This window comes from Myotis daubentonii, chromosome X (genome assembly GCF_963259705.1).
Source record: "Myotis daubentonii chromosome X, mMyoDau2.1, whole genome shotgun sequence".
Lineage (NCBI taxonomy): Eukaryota > Metazoa > Chordata > Mammalia > Chiroptera > Vespertilionidae > Myotis > Myotis daubentonii.
Genome location: NC_081861.1, coordinates 63,463,852 through 63,479,998, shown reverse-complemented (window position 1 = coordinate 63,479,998; position 16,147 = coordinate 63,463,852). Strand labels below are relative to the sequence as shown.

Sequence of the window (16,147 nt, the reverse complement as noted above, 5' to 3'; positions counted from 1 at the left end):
TTTATCTTTTGCGGTGTCCAGCATAAGAATACTCTAATTGGATTTAGGGCCCACCCGTAATGCAATATGATGTTTTCTCACCCTTGATCACATCGGCAAATACCCTATTTCCAAATAAGGTGTTATTCTGAGTTCTACATAGATAGTATCCAATAACAAGAACACTATAATCATGCAAAGGACAATATCCTTAAAACCTTTGAAATAACAGAATTAAGCTAAATTCTGTCTAGGTAAAAACATTAGCTAGTTCAGGATATCCAAAAAAGTGGAACTAGGTACAACTTCTAGATCTCTTTTTATATATAACTCTTCTTAATGAAATTAAATTTTGTTGGCCTCATACCCTTTATAAAGAAAACTTTTCTGTAGTACTAAATTCTGAGAGACAGCATGTTAGCACATAATATTAGAATGCCAGTTGTGAGATCTGATTTCTAGTCCTAGAGGTCTCAGCCTCTGTGACCTTAGTGCATTAGCCAGTGTTCCCTTTGGGCTGCAGTTTCACCACACATACATGAGATTGGAGCCTTCTAGCTCTAAACTTTTATGTTTTATGTTGTTTGCTTAGGTCCAATTTATTACGTTTGCTATTGGAGCTACACTAATGTTTAGAAATGATTTTGAAGAATGAGAAAAACTTTCCTCCATAAGACTGAAAGATTTCTTAGCATTCCATTATTTTCTTGCCTTTATAAATATTTTATTTAACCAATGACACACACAGGTATTTATAATTTTCTTTAAAATATCAAAGATGCTGAAACCGGTTTGGCTCAGTGGATAGAGCGTCGGCTTGCGGACTGAAAGGTCCCAGGTTCGATTCCGGTCAAGGGCATGTACCTGGGTTGTGGGCACATCCCCAGTAGGAGATGTGCAGGAGGCAGCTGATCGATGTTTCTCTCTCATCGATGTTTCTAACTCTATCTCTCTCCCTTCCTCTCTGTAAAAAAAATCAATAAATATATTAAAAAATTAAAATAAAATATCAAAGAAATCATCATCCAGATGTGTTAAATAGCTATTTTTCAAACTTGGTGCTTGTTAGAATCCGGGCATTTGCTCTCCCATGACTGGTTTCCTTCCCTACTATGGTTTTGACTGGCTTATTTTTATTTAGGCCCTATTAAAATAATAAATAAATGTAAATACACAAACACACACTAATAGCTTTACTAAACATTCTCAAAGCACAGTCATTTCAGAATATTCAATGGAATCATGAATTTTAAATTCATATGATATTTAATCACTCAGATTATAAAGGCTCTAAGAAAGTCATTTCATTATATTATTTTATGCTAAAGGAAAATATTTTAAAATTGCTTTTATAAACCATTAACTGGCTATATCCCAAATCACTCCCTTACTATAGATTCCTTCAACATTTATTTTGTATTCTATATATTTACCTGTAACTGCTTATGCTTTATAATAGTTTCATGCATGTATGTCTGTTCTCTCATTTAGATTTTACACTCCTCTGGGGAAGGGGTATTCTTGCACTCATATTGTTTCATGATGGCAGGTATGGTGCAATTCGTATACAATAATGTGTGATTTGATGTGGTTATTGACCCACCATCAATAACAACCTCTTCTACTCCAGCAGTGAGAATGAATTTGCGTTAATCAGGCATTATTTTGTGGCCCTGCAGTTTTAGATGTAATCAGAGAAAACATGAAGCTAACTTCTTCCACATAGGAATGTAATTTGTTGGTTTGATTTGAACCATTGTCATAAGCTACAGACAACACAGCATGCTTTACATAGCGTTCTTTTTAGCTGTTGCATGATGAATTAATGAAATTGAATGTTTACACTCTATTTAACACCCTAAAAATCCATGAATTTTGACTATAAAATAAATCTCAATCTGCTATCACAAAATGTGTTAGACTCTGCACATACCATGGTCCGTGTGTTTTAGAATGAGAATCGTGTTATTTATAGATTTTTGTTCATATTCCTTTACTAAAGTTTATGAAGGGAAACAGTGCCTGCTGAGAAATGACCAATGAGTTTGGAAAATTTTATTCCCAGCCAACCCATTACAGGATGTATAAGGATTTGGCAGTACATTTTATGAAGATCCAAAGAAATGTGTAGCAATAAATCATTGTGACTAAACTTTCTCAACACATGACAAAAACAACAAATACTGGTTTGAAGAATAGTATCAGAGAGTTGTGATTGTGTAGAATTCTTTGCAGAGTTGTTGCTGAAATTGCCTTACAGCTTGAGGGGTATTTTACTCCACTAGGAATTTTTTTCTTTTTTTGCTTGGAATCTTAGAGATTGATCTGCCAAACTCATGGCATAGGGTGTATGTTCACTTACTCTGCTGATAGTTTCCTCAGCCAATGATTTTAAGCCTGTGAAAACAGATAAAATATCTTTTAGAGTTTATATGTGTGTCATTATTTGCATTACCTCTAGACCATTTGTTTTCATTGATATTTTCTGACTTCTCTTTACATTTTGTGTGTGTATTAATAAATGTGCATTTTAATATAAGCATCATAATGAAAATAGCTGATTCTTGACAGTAATACAATTTAGGAATAGAAAGCACTTCCTGAATTATGGTTGCTAATAACTATTTAAACAGCTTGTATTAAACTTATTAAAAACTTGGCAAAGGAGCCAACACTACTTAGAAAGTTAATATCAAGGTAGTTGCAGATCGATACTCTTAGAACATTTTTCATTGGTCTACCTATGGAAAACGGAAAAATGAGGACAATTTTTTTATGATGCAGAAATGTGAGAAAGACAAAATTGTGAGCACATCTCATAAAATAGTATTATTAAAGCAGGAATGTTTAATATTGGTGTTTAAATTTGTTTGCTTTAACTTTTAAATGCATAAATCATTATACAAGATCCTGGTACATTTTTACATAGAATAAAAAACAATAAATTTAGTGCACTTATATTAAACTTTATGCTTTCTTTTAAAATCTTGGTCAATAATTTGAATTAACAGCTATCATATCCATGTTCATTTAGCTAAGGTACCGTATATATTGACACTGAATTTTTAATTATATAATTTTAGCTTCAGAACACAACTTTAAGGCACATCCAATATTCTCATAGTAGAAGCAAACTACGAATTAAATGGATTCCTTAATAGAATGCTAATTTCTTGAATTTGAAAACATTTAATATACATTTTATTACATTTTCCATATAGTCCTAATTTGTCTTGGGAAGAAAATGCTTATCAGTATGTGGCATTTGAAATATTATTTTTATAATATACTAGAGGCCCAGTGCATGAATTTGTGGGATCCCTCAGGGTGGCCTGCGGAGATTGTGCCCCAGCTTGTGCCCCCAGCCTCGCAGCCCCGCAGCCCTGTAGCCCCGCCTAGCACCCTGCCTTGGCCTGGTGCTGCCCACTCACCTGCTCCACCATCCTGCCTGTGGGATGACCGGTTGGGGCCGGGACCCCTGCCCGGCTCCCTCAGTGCCTGAGAGCTGGGTGGTGGCTCCACCCTCTCCCCCCACCCCTCCACTGCTGGTTTCTGTCTGTGGGGTGATCAGGCCCCTGTTTGCACCCGCCTTGGTCTGACCCCACCCGCTCACCTGCTCCACCATTGTGCCCCTGGTCCCGCTCTTGTCTGGGCCCATTGGGGCCGGCAGCACCTCCACTGCCGCTGGTTGCCAGCGCCACGTTGCCAACGTCTGCCATGTTTTGCGCCGCCCCCTGGTGGTCAGCGCATGTCATAGCGAGCGGTCGAACACCAGGTCTCACATTCGAATGACTGCCCTAGGGGAAAATTTGCATATTAGGCTTTTATTATATAGGATTTTATTTGATTTCAAAGAGGAAGGGATAGGGAGAAATAGAAACATCAATGATGAGAGAGAGTCATTGATTGGCTGCCTCCTGCAATCCCCCCACCAGGGATCAAGTCCACAATCTGGGCATGTGTCCTGACTGGAAATCAAACTGTAACCTCCTGGTTCAAGGGTCAACACTCAACCACTGTGCGACACTGGCCGGGCTGAAATATTATTTTTGATTTATTAATTTAACTAAAAGTCTTGGACACATACTAGAGCTTTACATACTTCTCTTATTATTATGGGGCAGTTACTAAAAGCACTTGCAGCTTGCAATAAGAGATGCAGGCATCCCACTACCATGAAGATGAGGGTCAAAATACAACTCCAAGTCAACAAGTAGGGAAGGTGGTACTTTTCAAAAAGCCTAGGACAATGCTAGGTAATGATTTGAGTATAAAATAGTTACAATTTTCCATGTAGCCAAGGGGAGAAAAAAGCAGAGTATTGGGGAAACACAGCTGTCATCTGATGAATGGCAGTGCGTCTGTTTTTCAGGAAGAACATTCTTTCTAATTCTGAGCTCAGATTATTTTGTGGTCTATAAATGAGGCATATTGCAGAAAACAGTACAATGGGTCTTTGATAGTTTTCCATACAGTACAGAGGATTTCTATGCATGATAATTTCATACATAGGGCCTTGAGTTAAAAAAACAACAACAACCAAGGTCGTGATGTTTCTGTAAAGACCCTGAGTAATAGTGCTGGTATGCAGCTTTCAGTATTCCAATCCGCTACCAGGAGGTGCTTGAGAAATGTCCCTGAAGCTCTCCCCCTGGAATAGCTATAATCCTCAGGTGGACTTTTGATAGGAGCTGGTTAGCTGACAATTCACAATTAAGATGCCAGCTAGCACCTGGAGTGTAGGTACACGGGGTGGCTGTGTGGTCGATTGAAAGATCCGTGTGCACTAAGATAACAGTGTTTGCTCTATGACCCCAGCTGTTCAACTGGTGTTAGATAATGGGCAGCTAATTTGGGGAGATTTCCCACCTGGGCAGCAAAGCTATAGGTGTACAGCCTCTCACATCAGGCAGTTTAAACCTGAAAGTCTTCTGTTGAGATGGAATCCATGAAGGCAGAATATAGAAGGCATTATAACCTTATAGTGTAACTTGAAAAACAAAATCAGCTTCAAGTGAGATGCTTAGTGGTCTGCCATATGAACATGAATCTTAAGCCTTCATATACCCAGAATCAACCTACTCCTTTTTGTAAGGTCTGCTCTGCAGCATACAGTGTTACTGAAAATATGCAGATTGAAACCAATTCTGTGTATTTCGGAGGATACTGCCTGAGTAGAGTTATGTTCTGGATGTTTTATGGGGCAAGGCTATGGTACCAATACCACCCTTGATAACAGCTTTTAAAAGATTTTTCTGGAAATAATTTCTTAAATTGGTGCATTCAGCATTCATCAAAAAATATTGAAGACCAAGTGCTAAAATGGATTTTTAAGCAGATTTTTTAAACATTTGGGTATCCTAAATTTTCATGTGAATTAGTATTTGTCAAAGAATAAGAATACCCTGAAATGGACCCAGCACTAAAACTATATGAAGCATTAATGAATTTTTTTAATATAGAAAATGCTTAAGAATTTTGTACTGTCATTGAGGTCAGCACTATAAGAATCAATTAAAATGGGAAAATAACTTTATAATGTAAGTGGTATGGGACATCTACTTGCAGATATTCTCTGGCCTCATGACATATTTTGTATCACAAAGAAAAACATTCCTGTCAGTTTATTTACTCATCATTTTCTCCCAGGAATAGAATGCAGTGTGTGCTGTGCCAAGTTGTTATTACGTGAGATTTTCGTCAATTCTGGTTGTTGTTTTTTGTTGTTGTTGATATAAATTACAATGATGTCTTTACATGTTGAAATCATGTGTCTTAACTTGCTGATGACACTAGTCTTATGCAAGCATTCACCTTAATCCATTTTTCAACTCTTTCAAATAATTTTGGAAAATTGGAGTAATAAAAGCTCATAACAGACAGGTATAGAGCAATTAATTTTGAGGACTAAGAACAAATTATATATGTATATTTATTTTTCAAATATGTGTCTGGAGATTTCTGAAACTATTGATATGAGGAATTCTAGATGAATATGAATTATCAAATAGTCCTGGGGAGATGTAAGCCACATGCCGGATACATACTCTGGAGCTATATGTAACATGATACTAGACTTTTTAGTTTGTGAGCTCTCAACAGATTTGAGATTACATAATAGTAGTCAACTATTTTTGATGGTATATATTAGTCTTCGTCTTAGAGAACTTACCCATCCATTCATGGTTTTGGTTCAGATCCCTGTGTGTATGATTCAGAGATTTAGAGTCATCTTTGACATTCCTTGTTCATCACAAGGTTTAAGTTTATGTGGCTGCAAAAAAACAAAAGCTTCCATTTTTATAGAAACATAGGTTTATTTCAATAGAGACATGCTGAATACAAAGGGCTGAAATAAATTAGTAATCATTAACATAAAATAATAGAACATTTTAATAAAAATTAATATTTTTTCTTAAACATTAACTTACCAGACACTGAATCACTACATAAATTAATAAGCATAACACAAATAAACCTATTTTTTATTGTTCTCCGAAAGCAAAATATTTCCTGTTGCACACACCAAACAAGTCAGTCCAAGACTAATGACTTGGCAGTCAGCTGCTAGAATATTTGTTGCTAGTATTAGTGGTGAGAAATGGTGCGCCTGTGTGTAAGGCACATAAGGGAAATGAATGCAACATGATTATAATAATCAGTCATTAGTGAACATTGTAGTTCATTATAATAATCCTATATAATACCCTAATATGCAAATTGACCGAATGGCAGAACGACTGGTTGCTAAATGCACACTGACCACCAGGGGGCAGATGATCAATGCAGGGGGAGCGTTGTTCAGCCAGAAGCTGGGCTCATGGCTGGTGAGCACAGTGTCAGTGGTGGAAACCTCTCCTGTCGCAGCAGCGCTAAGGAGCAGCAAGCTAAGTGGTGAGCAGCGAGCAGGTGGTTGGTAAGGAGTGAGGGGTTCCGGACTGCGAGAGTAGGCCTAAGCTGGCAGGCAGATATCCCCCAAGGAGTCCCAGACTGCAAGAGGGTGCAGGCCAGGCTGAGGGATCCCCTTTCCCCAGGGCATGAATTTCGTGCACTGGGCCTCAAGTTATGTATTATAGGATATTACAAAAAGTAAGGAAATTTTTATTAAAACATTTCTTACATACCTTTATATTGGCTGGGCTGCAAAAATATTCATTGTGTTCTGCATGCGGCCCATGAGTTTGACATGCTTGTTTTAGTGTGTGTGTGTGTGTGTGTGTGTGTATCACAATTTCTTCATCCATTTATCAATGGATACTTAGGTTTTTCCATGTCTTAGATATTACAAATAAAGCTGTAGTTAATATGGGGGTGCATATATCTTTCTGAATTAGTGTGATTTTCTTCAGATGAATACCCAGAAGTAGAATTGCTGGATAGAATGGTAATTCTATTTTTTTTATTTTTGAGGAACCACCATACTGTTTTTCAAAGTGGCTGCACCAATTTATATTTTCACTAATAGTGAACAAGGGTTCTCTTTTCTCCATGTCCTTGCCACCACTTGTTAGTTCCAGTCTTTTTCTTTTTCTTTTTTTTAAAATATATTTTATTGATTTTTCACAGAGAGGAAAGGAGAGACATAGAGAGTTAGAAACATCGATGAGAGAGAAACATCGATCAACTGCCTCCTGCACATCTCCCACTGGGGATGTGCCCGCAACCCAGGTACATGCCCTTGACCGGAATCGAACCTGGGACCTTTCAGTCCGCAGGCCGACGCTCTATCCACTGAGCCAAACCGGTTTTGGCCAGTCTTTTTCTTAATATCCAACCTAACAGTATGTAAAGTCATATCCAAGCACCTGTGAGTTGATACCTCATTGTGATTTTGATTTGAATTTCCCTCATGATCAATGATGTTGAGCATCTTTTCATGTACCTGTTGGTCCTCTGTATGTCTTCTTTGGAAAAATGTCAATTAGATCTCCAATTTTTAAATTGTATTGGTTGTGTGTGTGTGTGTATGTGTGTGTGTGTGTATGTATGTGTGTGTATGTTTATTCAGTTGAATGAGTTCTTTATATATTTTGGATATTAGCCTATTATTAATATACTAGTGACCCGGTATGTGAAATCGCACAAGATCCAGGACCCTGGTGCTCCTCGATGGATTACCCCAAAGAGGTAGACCAGAGCTGGGGGTCCTGACTCCACAGCGCGAGCAGCCGCTGGACCCCTAGGCCCCACCCACCTGCGCATGCCCGCGGTGCATGCAACCTCCTTGTGATGGTGTGAGGGCATCACTGTGTGAGGGTGTGACAACCACCTAGGTCAGTGGTCAGCTAACTCATTAGTCAACAGAGCCAAATATCAACAGTACAACGATTGAAATTTCTTTTGAGAGCCAAATTTTTTAAACTTAAACTATATAGGTAGGTACATTGTTATTAACTTCATTAGGGTACTCCTAAGCTGGCCTTTGCTAAAAACGTCCTCAATCTGATTGAGGTACATTTCCTGAGGTCGACCATTCCAACTCTCCCATCCACACTCGTCTTGTATACTTGTTTCAGATAGATGAGTGTGGATGGGAGAGTTTGAAGAGGTCGACCTTAGCAAACGTACCTCAAAACAATGTACCTCCCCTGTGCTGCGCATTCGTGGCCCACCTGCGCCGTGTCTACCGTCGCCTGACCGACCGACACCCGCCACTTCTTCTAATGCCACTTCTTCAAAATAGACCCGCCCAGGCCGAAAACTGACTTCTGCGCATGGGCCACGAAGTTTCAATTGCACTGTACATGCGCGCCCGCACGTGGTATTTTATGAAAGAGCCACACTCAAGGGGCCAAAGAGGCACATGTGGCTTGCGAACCACGGTTTGCCGACCATTGACCTAGGCTATTATTAGTATAGATCCGTGGTCGGCAAACTGCGGCTCCCGAGCCACATGCGGCTCTTTGGCCCCTTGAGTGTGGCTCTTCCTAAGCCTTAGGAGTACCCTAATTAAGTTAATAACAATGTACCTACCTATATAGTTTAAGTTTAAAAAATTTGGCTCTCAAAAGAAATTACAATCATTGTACTGTTGTTTGATCTGTTGACTAATGAGTTTGCCGACCACTGGTATAGATGCTTTGTAAATACCTTCTTCCATTCAAGTTGCTTTTTCATTTTGTTGATGGTTTCCTTGGCTGTGCAGAAACTTTTTAGTTTGATGTAGTCCCACTGTTTATTTTTACCTTTATTACTTTTACCTTTGATATGTCTGTTTAAAACAAATCATTGTTAAGATCTGTGTGTGTACAGGGGACCGGTCAGGGACAAGCAGCCTGGTGGAGGGGCCATGGCTGGTTGACCAGCCGGTCCTGTCCCAGATGGAAGTGGGGTGCAATTGGGGGTGGGGCCGGCCCGGGGAAGGGCCGCGGGTGGGGGGGTTGTCCGGCCACCCCACCCTCGATTGGGCTGGTTCGCTGGCCACAATGGGCGTCATAGTGACTGGTCATTACAGCATTCCGGTCGCTGGCTTTTTATAGATACTTCATTGGTATGTTTTCAATCCATAGTAATGGATTACAGTATGATAGGACTCTGTATCTATGCTGAACAACTAACTATTCTATTTATTCGTATATGGGAAGCAGAAGGAAAGTATATTTTTGGACATCTACAGAGTTTTTATTATCTACAGTTTCCCTTGCCTTGATGATGGAATCCATAATAAATAATTAAAAAATATCTCCTTGGCATTTCTTTCACTTATGAATTATACAAATTGGTGATATTTTTATAAATTGTATGCTTCAGCCAATATTTCTTTATGAACAAAAAATAACCAAAACACTTGTAACCACTAATTGATGATTTCTTTGTTAGTTGTTGATAATATAATTGAATGGGAGGTGTATAAGGATTGAGGAGTGGTTTATTTCAATCATAGTTTTGTCATTAACAAACTGTTATCTAAGACAAGTCACTAAAATTTTTTAGTTTATTTGTAAGATGAAAGAGCCAATATGGGTTCACTTACTTTGATTTCACAACCAGTAAAGCTACATTGTTCAATGCATGTTCTTTCAATGCAGTTTGTTTGTAAATGAAGACAAAACCATGTCTTCAATTTCAGCGTTAGTGTTTGTTTTGGGTTTTAACTATTCTAATTGAAAAGGTCTTGTCATTTTGAAGAAGGCCAAAGATCCTTCAGCAATTAAAACATTATGCTTTCTTTAAAAAGCATTTATATGTTTTGAAAGACTTACCATGTATAAATATGCATCTTTTTTGGAGCTATGTTTCTAGATTTTTCAGGACCTGAGTACAAGCCAGTTGAATATAGTTGAGTGCTAATATCCCTTTCTTAGGAACTTTTTACTGCATTGTTGTCCTATAAAGGTTTTTTCCTGTAAGTCCTGGACGTGTTTATTATTGTTTTGTTGTTATTTTGCTTTAGATGATTCTATATCACTGTACAAGAGAAAAATAATGAATGTTTGGCTTAATTTTTCTTAGGTAAGCCTTAACATTTCCCAAGTTGTTTAAAGATTTTGTGTGTTTTTCAAAGCAATAATTCAATGATTATGTTTTGAAAAAAATTATTAAAGGTGAATTTATTAAGATATTTAACTATGATTAAGAGTGCATATATGTGCACACAAACACATACATAATTTCCATAGTATCTTTCTCAGTTTTAGGGGAAAGAGGCTTTAAAATTTTATATGAAAATAAACCAGAAAACAACAACAACAACACAGAACAATTACCATTACAGATCCCACTCTGAGACAGTAAAACATTTAGACTTGCTGAGATTTTTTTGACATCCACCATGAGGACCCAAATGGTGCTTTTTGTTTTGGTTGCAGGGATCATGCTAAAAATATTTGTGAACAATACATTTCTTTGTATGTATCTTTCATATTCTATAATGAGTCTTTAATGATATGTTTTTAGAATTGCACCTGGTAGGTGAGAATAACTCTTATATTTGTGTTGTTTAGTCATCAAATTGTAATTACCCTTCAACTCTCCTTACCCCTGTTACTGCGAAAGAAAATTCATTTAGCTTCTCTGATGTCCACCAGAATCAGACAGTATAACATACAAAGTGGTGTAGGAAAAAGGGACATGGCATGGGTGGTATTCTCTAATGCCTCTCTGTTTTCCTCTTTGCATTTAAAGAACTTGTTATCTTCTTCACAACAGATAAACTTGATGTCAGCTCCATTTCATATTTAGGGTTTACAGATTAGGAATTTGATTTCTTGGAGTTAAGTTCATTTTAACAAAATTCCACTAAACTAAAAGAAATTGAATGTCCTGCGGAGTGTGTGGTAGCTTAGGAAAATGAGCCAATACATTTTTCTTGTGGAAGTTAATATTTTATTATAAGTTTGACTAGTTATATTACTAAGAAGGCGATTTTAGTTAGTGTCCTACGTAATTATATTCATAATTTCAAACCTATGGAGAAAATTTTAAATAAGATTAGGACTGTCTCTCGAAACTTTCCTAACAATTTTTAAAGGAGCACAGGAGAGGAAAATATTTTTTCTGTAGCCTATCGGGTATTTTAAAAGATTTGGACTTGAGCTATTTCTACTGTCTCCTAAGTAGTTTTGAGAGTTTAAGAAATTGATTTTAATAAATAAAGAACTGTATCCTTTGAGAGAGCATTTTTACTTAAACTACTTCCCTCAGGATATTTTTATATGTAACTCAGGCATTTACAGTTTGTTGTGAATATATAAGAGGAATTTATTTTCATATTATATGAGCAACTAGAAAAAACACACATTTCCTCTTTTGTGAGAAAGTCTTAAAAACTGTGTGAATACTATAAAGCAGAGCAGATATTTCCAGCAAGACATGATGGGGAGAATAAATCTAGCCAGATAAAACCCTCTTAAGGAAACAACGGAGTATAGAGAGAAAGATGAAATTTCTTCTTTGGTGTTTTCTAAGGACATTATAATCTATCTATCTCAACATTGAAGTCAAAACCACTGAGAAGACAGAGATGGAAAATTAGCATATTCAACCTTTTATAAATTGGGTGAAATAAATGGAGAGTGAATGTTATGCTTCAATGAAATATATGCAAATGTTTGGAAATGGTATTATTACATCTAATGGGTACCTTTAATTGGTCAGAATTAGTTCATGCATCAATCTACTATGATCCATAGTTTCTAAGGACACTCAAATGCTATTGTGTTTACCTTCATGTAGACAAACCTGAATAGATATTGAAAGGTTCAGAGTAGGCTGGGGTTGCGCACCTATGACATGAGGCCATAATGTATCAAAAAAAAGCTTTTATTTCAGGCACCTGGGTGCAGGTGGGCTGAGTCTGACAAAGGAATCAGCAGAGACTGAAGAGGGAGGAAGACTTTTATTAACCTCTGCTGGCTGCAAACAGTTCTGCTGAAGTAAGGGTCCGGTCCATCCTTGGCTCCTCCCGGTGCCAGGTGTCTAGTGGTTATCTAGGCCAGTGGTCGGCAAACTCATTAGTCAACAGAGCCAAATATCAACAGTACAACGATTGAAATTTCTTTTGAGAGCCAAATTTTTTAAACTTAAACTATATAGGTAGGTACATTGTTATTAACTTCATTAGGGTACTCCTAAGGCTTAGGAAGAGCCACACTCAAGGGGCCAAAGAGCCGCATGTAGCTCGCGAGCTGCAGTTTGCCGACCACGGATCTAGGCTATGCGGAGCTCAAGGCTGCAAGCTTTCTGCAAGATACCTGCTAAGCACAATAAGTTTCCTCTGCCCCGTTTTATTCTCTTTAACCCTTCCAGATATATATGTTTTTCTTGGACTAATACCAGAGCAGTTACAGCATGTACAAATCCACGTTGCTTTGTTTTTAACATTGTATTTTAATGGATGTATATATTGATAGTGGAATTATCTATGAAGTTGATTAAGCTGAGCAAATTATCTTTTCAAAGGCTGAAATACTAAGTTTTTCTTGGCTACTACTTAGAGATACTGATCCATGATCTGTATATATGATAATATTGGTGTTGGGTTGTACATTGGTTTTAATCACTTAGGACCACTTCTTTCCCCAGTGCATATAACTAAGGTTTGGTTCTAACTGCATTAAAAAACATGACATTGGCAACATTAGTATTATGTGTCTGCAACAAGCAGAATCCGAAGTAACCGCTTGAGCTAAAGCTGACCCGGCAACATTAGTATTAAAATGAGATGTTTTCCTGCTATTAAATAAAACATGTAAACACCATTTAAAGTCATCTTTAAGGTCTTCTGAACCCTTTGAATTAGTTGTTTCATGTCTTACAATTTTACCAAGTTTCTGATTCCCCCAAGAAACTCTGAACTATCATTCATTTTATTTGATGTTCCAGTGATTTGGGTTGCAGTACGAGATTTCACATGGGAATAGAACACCATTAGAGGCAAATAAAATCCTTTGTACAGAACACATAACCCTCTATACTAGCCTTTAGCGCTGCACAAACATTCATAACGGGATGACATGACCAATTATTGGTCTCCTGCACCTGAGACCAATTGCCTTTACAGCTTATGGGACTCAGGATAAAACTTTCTAATTTTAGCTTTGTCCCTTTTGAAAGATAGTTGTGAATTCAGACAATCAAATAATAAATGTACATGCAGTCACAACTTCCTATTATGCCTATATTGTGTATAGTGTACTGAACTCATCACCCACTATTTCTTTGTTTTTAACTTACATGAACTGTGACTGAATAATTCAGAGTCTAAATCTCCAATTTTGGATGAAAGGTTGACATTGTGGGAAACGGTGAAGGGTTTTCCTTTACATGTATATGTGAGGGAGCGGAATCTCATCCTCTTATTTAATAGGAACATTTATAGTTTCCCTCACTTTTTTCCCCCAGAGAACTAGAGAGGAGAGAATATTGTTTTTCATAGAATCCTCTGGTACTTTAATTAAACATACGATTTTCTTTCCTTTGATTATGGCTATCAGTATAAGTGGGCATTATAAAAATATTGACCTCCTCTTTGAGAAAGTCAGGGTCACAACTGCAGCGTAATCCATCCCACCCACTCATGCTCCTGCGTCATAGCTGTTCCTTCGCCCAGAGGAACAAATGAAGTCAGGAAGCCAAATCACAGCCATGGCTTTTAAGAATACCGGAAAGACACTTTGTGGAGTCATAGGTAGTGACTCAACGAATTAGGATTGCTCTAACCCAGGGGTGGGCAAACTTTTTGACTCGAGGGCCACAATGGGTTCTTAAACTGGACTGGAGGGCCGGAACAAATGCATGGATGGAGTGTTTGTGTGAACTAATATAAACTCAAAGTAAACATCATTACATAAAAGGGTACGGTCTTTTTTTTTTTTTTTTTTAGTTTTATTCATTTCAAGTGGGCCGAACCGGCCCACGGGCTGTAGTTTGCCCACGGCTGCTAACCTGTTTCAATGGAAAGACTTTGGAGAAGGTGTGTGCTGAGTAGAACAGAGGTACAAAGGAAAAGAATCTCAATGTGAACAGTTTGGATGCCTACCAAGACTCTGAAAATCACTATAAGAAAAGCTTCCTGTGGGGAGGGTTCTAACACTTGGGATCGGTTTCACATCAGGATCCACAGGTGACTCATTTACTTGCAGTGTCCAAAGATTGTTAAGCAAATTACTCCCATCAGTATTGAGCCAGGAATCGAGGTTGAAGTCACCATTGCAGATGCTTAAATCAACCTTTTTTAAATAAATTGACTATCAGTTAAAAAAAATCACCTTGGAGGTTCTGAAAGCTCAGGATAGATTTATATTTTAAGACCTAAATTTTTAGATAATTGTTTAAAAAGATGCTTTGATTGGTTTTAGAGAGAGGGAATGAGAAAGGGAGAGAAAGAAACATCAATGTGAGAGAACATTAATTGGTTGACTCCTGCACATCCCCCACCCTTATTCCTGGGGATAGAGCCTGCAACCTGGCCATGTGCCGTGACCAGGAATTGAACTGATGACCTTTTGGTGCACCGGACAGTGCTCAACCAACTGAGGCCTGTTTGCCAGGGCTATCCTAATATATAAAAGCCCAGGGTTGTAACAACCAATCACAACCGAAGGCTGACCAACCTGAAAGTCCTTCAGTCAGCGCTGGGTTGCCATGGTGACCCAGCACTGACTGTCCTACTGCAGCCTGGCAACCCAGTACTGATTGCCCAGGGGGCTGAGACCCAGAGAGAGAGGCAGGATCTGATCCGCTGCCTCAATGGCAGCTGTTGATCTGTACTTGCCTCTCTCTTTCTCTTGCTCTTTTTTCTGGGCTTCGCTAGCAGTGGAGCCTTTCTTTCTCTCCTGGCCTCTGAAGGGGCTGCTGTTCAGCCCTGCCTCTCTGATTGGGCTGGAGATAGGTCCGGAGATACTGACTGGCATAGGAACCGACCAATCAGAACCAAATGTGGATGCTGTGAAGAACCAACGGCTGCCTAGGAGGTGGAGCTTCTGACGTTGACTGGCATAGGAACCAACCAGTCAGAAACAAATCTGGTTGCTGTGGGGATCTAGTGGCTGCCTTGGAGGCGGAGCATTTGACTCTGACGGGCATAAAAACCAATCAATCAGAACCAAATGTGGGTGCTGTGGGGAGCCAGTGGCTGCCTAGGTGGTGGGGCTTTTGACGCTGACTGGCATTGAAACCTACCAATCAGAACTGAATTGGCCAGCAGAGGAGGGCAGTTGGGGGCAACCAGGCTGGGAGGGGAAGGCAGTTCCGGACAAGATCAGGCTGGCAGGGGAGGGCCATTGGGGGCATATCAGGCCTGCAGGGGAAGGCAGTTGGTGGTGATCAGGCAGGCAGGCAGGTAAGCAGTTAGGAGCCAGTGGTCCTAGATTGTGAGAGGGATGTCCAACTGTCAGACATCCCCATGGGGTCCCCAATTAGAGAAGGTGCAGGCTGGGCTGAGGGAAATCCCCCCTCCATGCATGAATTTCATGCACTGGGCCTCAAGTTTTATATAATTTTGATATTTTTTGTCAAGATTAGTCATGAGCTATCAATAGACTCTCGCCCTGTACAGCCTTCCCCCATTGTAACTTCTATATCTGCTAGAGACCCAGTGCACAAAATTTGTGCACTCGGAGGGAGGGGTCCCTCAGCCCAGCCTGAGCCCTCTCACAATCTGGGAGCTCTTGAGGGCTTACTGGTAAGCTGTCAGTTGGACATCCTTAGCACTGCTGCGAGGCGGGAG

The 16,147-nt window shown here is 38.9% G+C and overlaps 1 protein-coding gene across 5 annotated transcripts in view; it reads left to right on the top strand.

The window, feature by feature from the left end:
• Positions 1-16,147, top strand: part of DIAPH2 (diaphanous related formin 2) — a 936,081-nt gene that overhangs the window by 205,710 nt on the left and 714,224 nt on the right. The window lies entirely within an intron of this gene.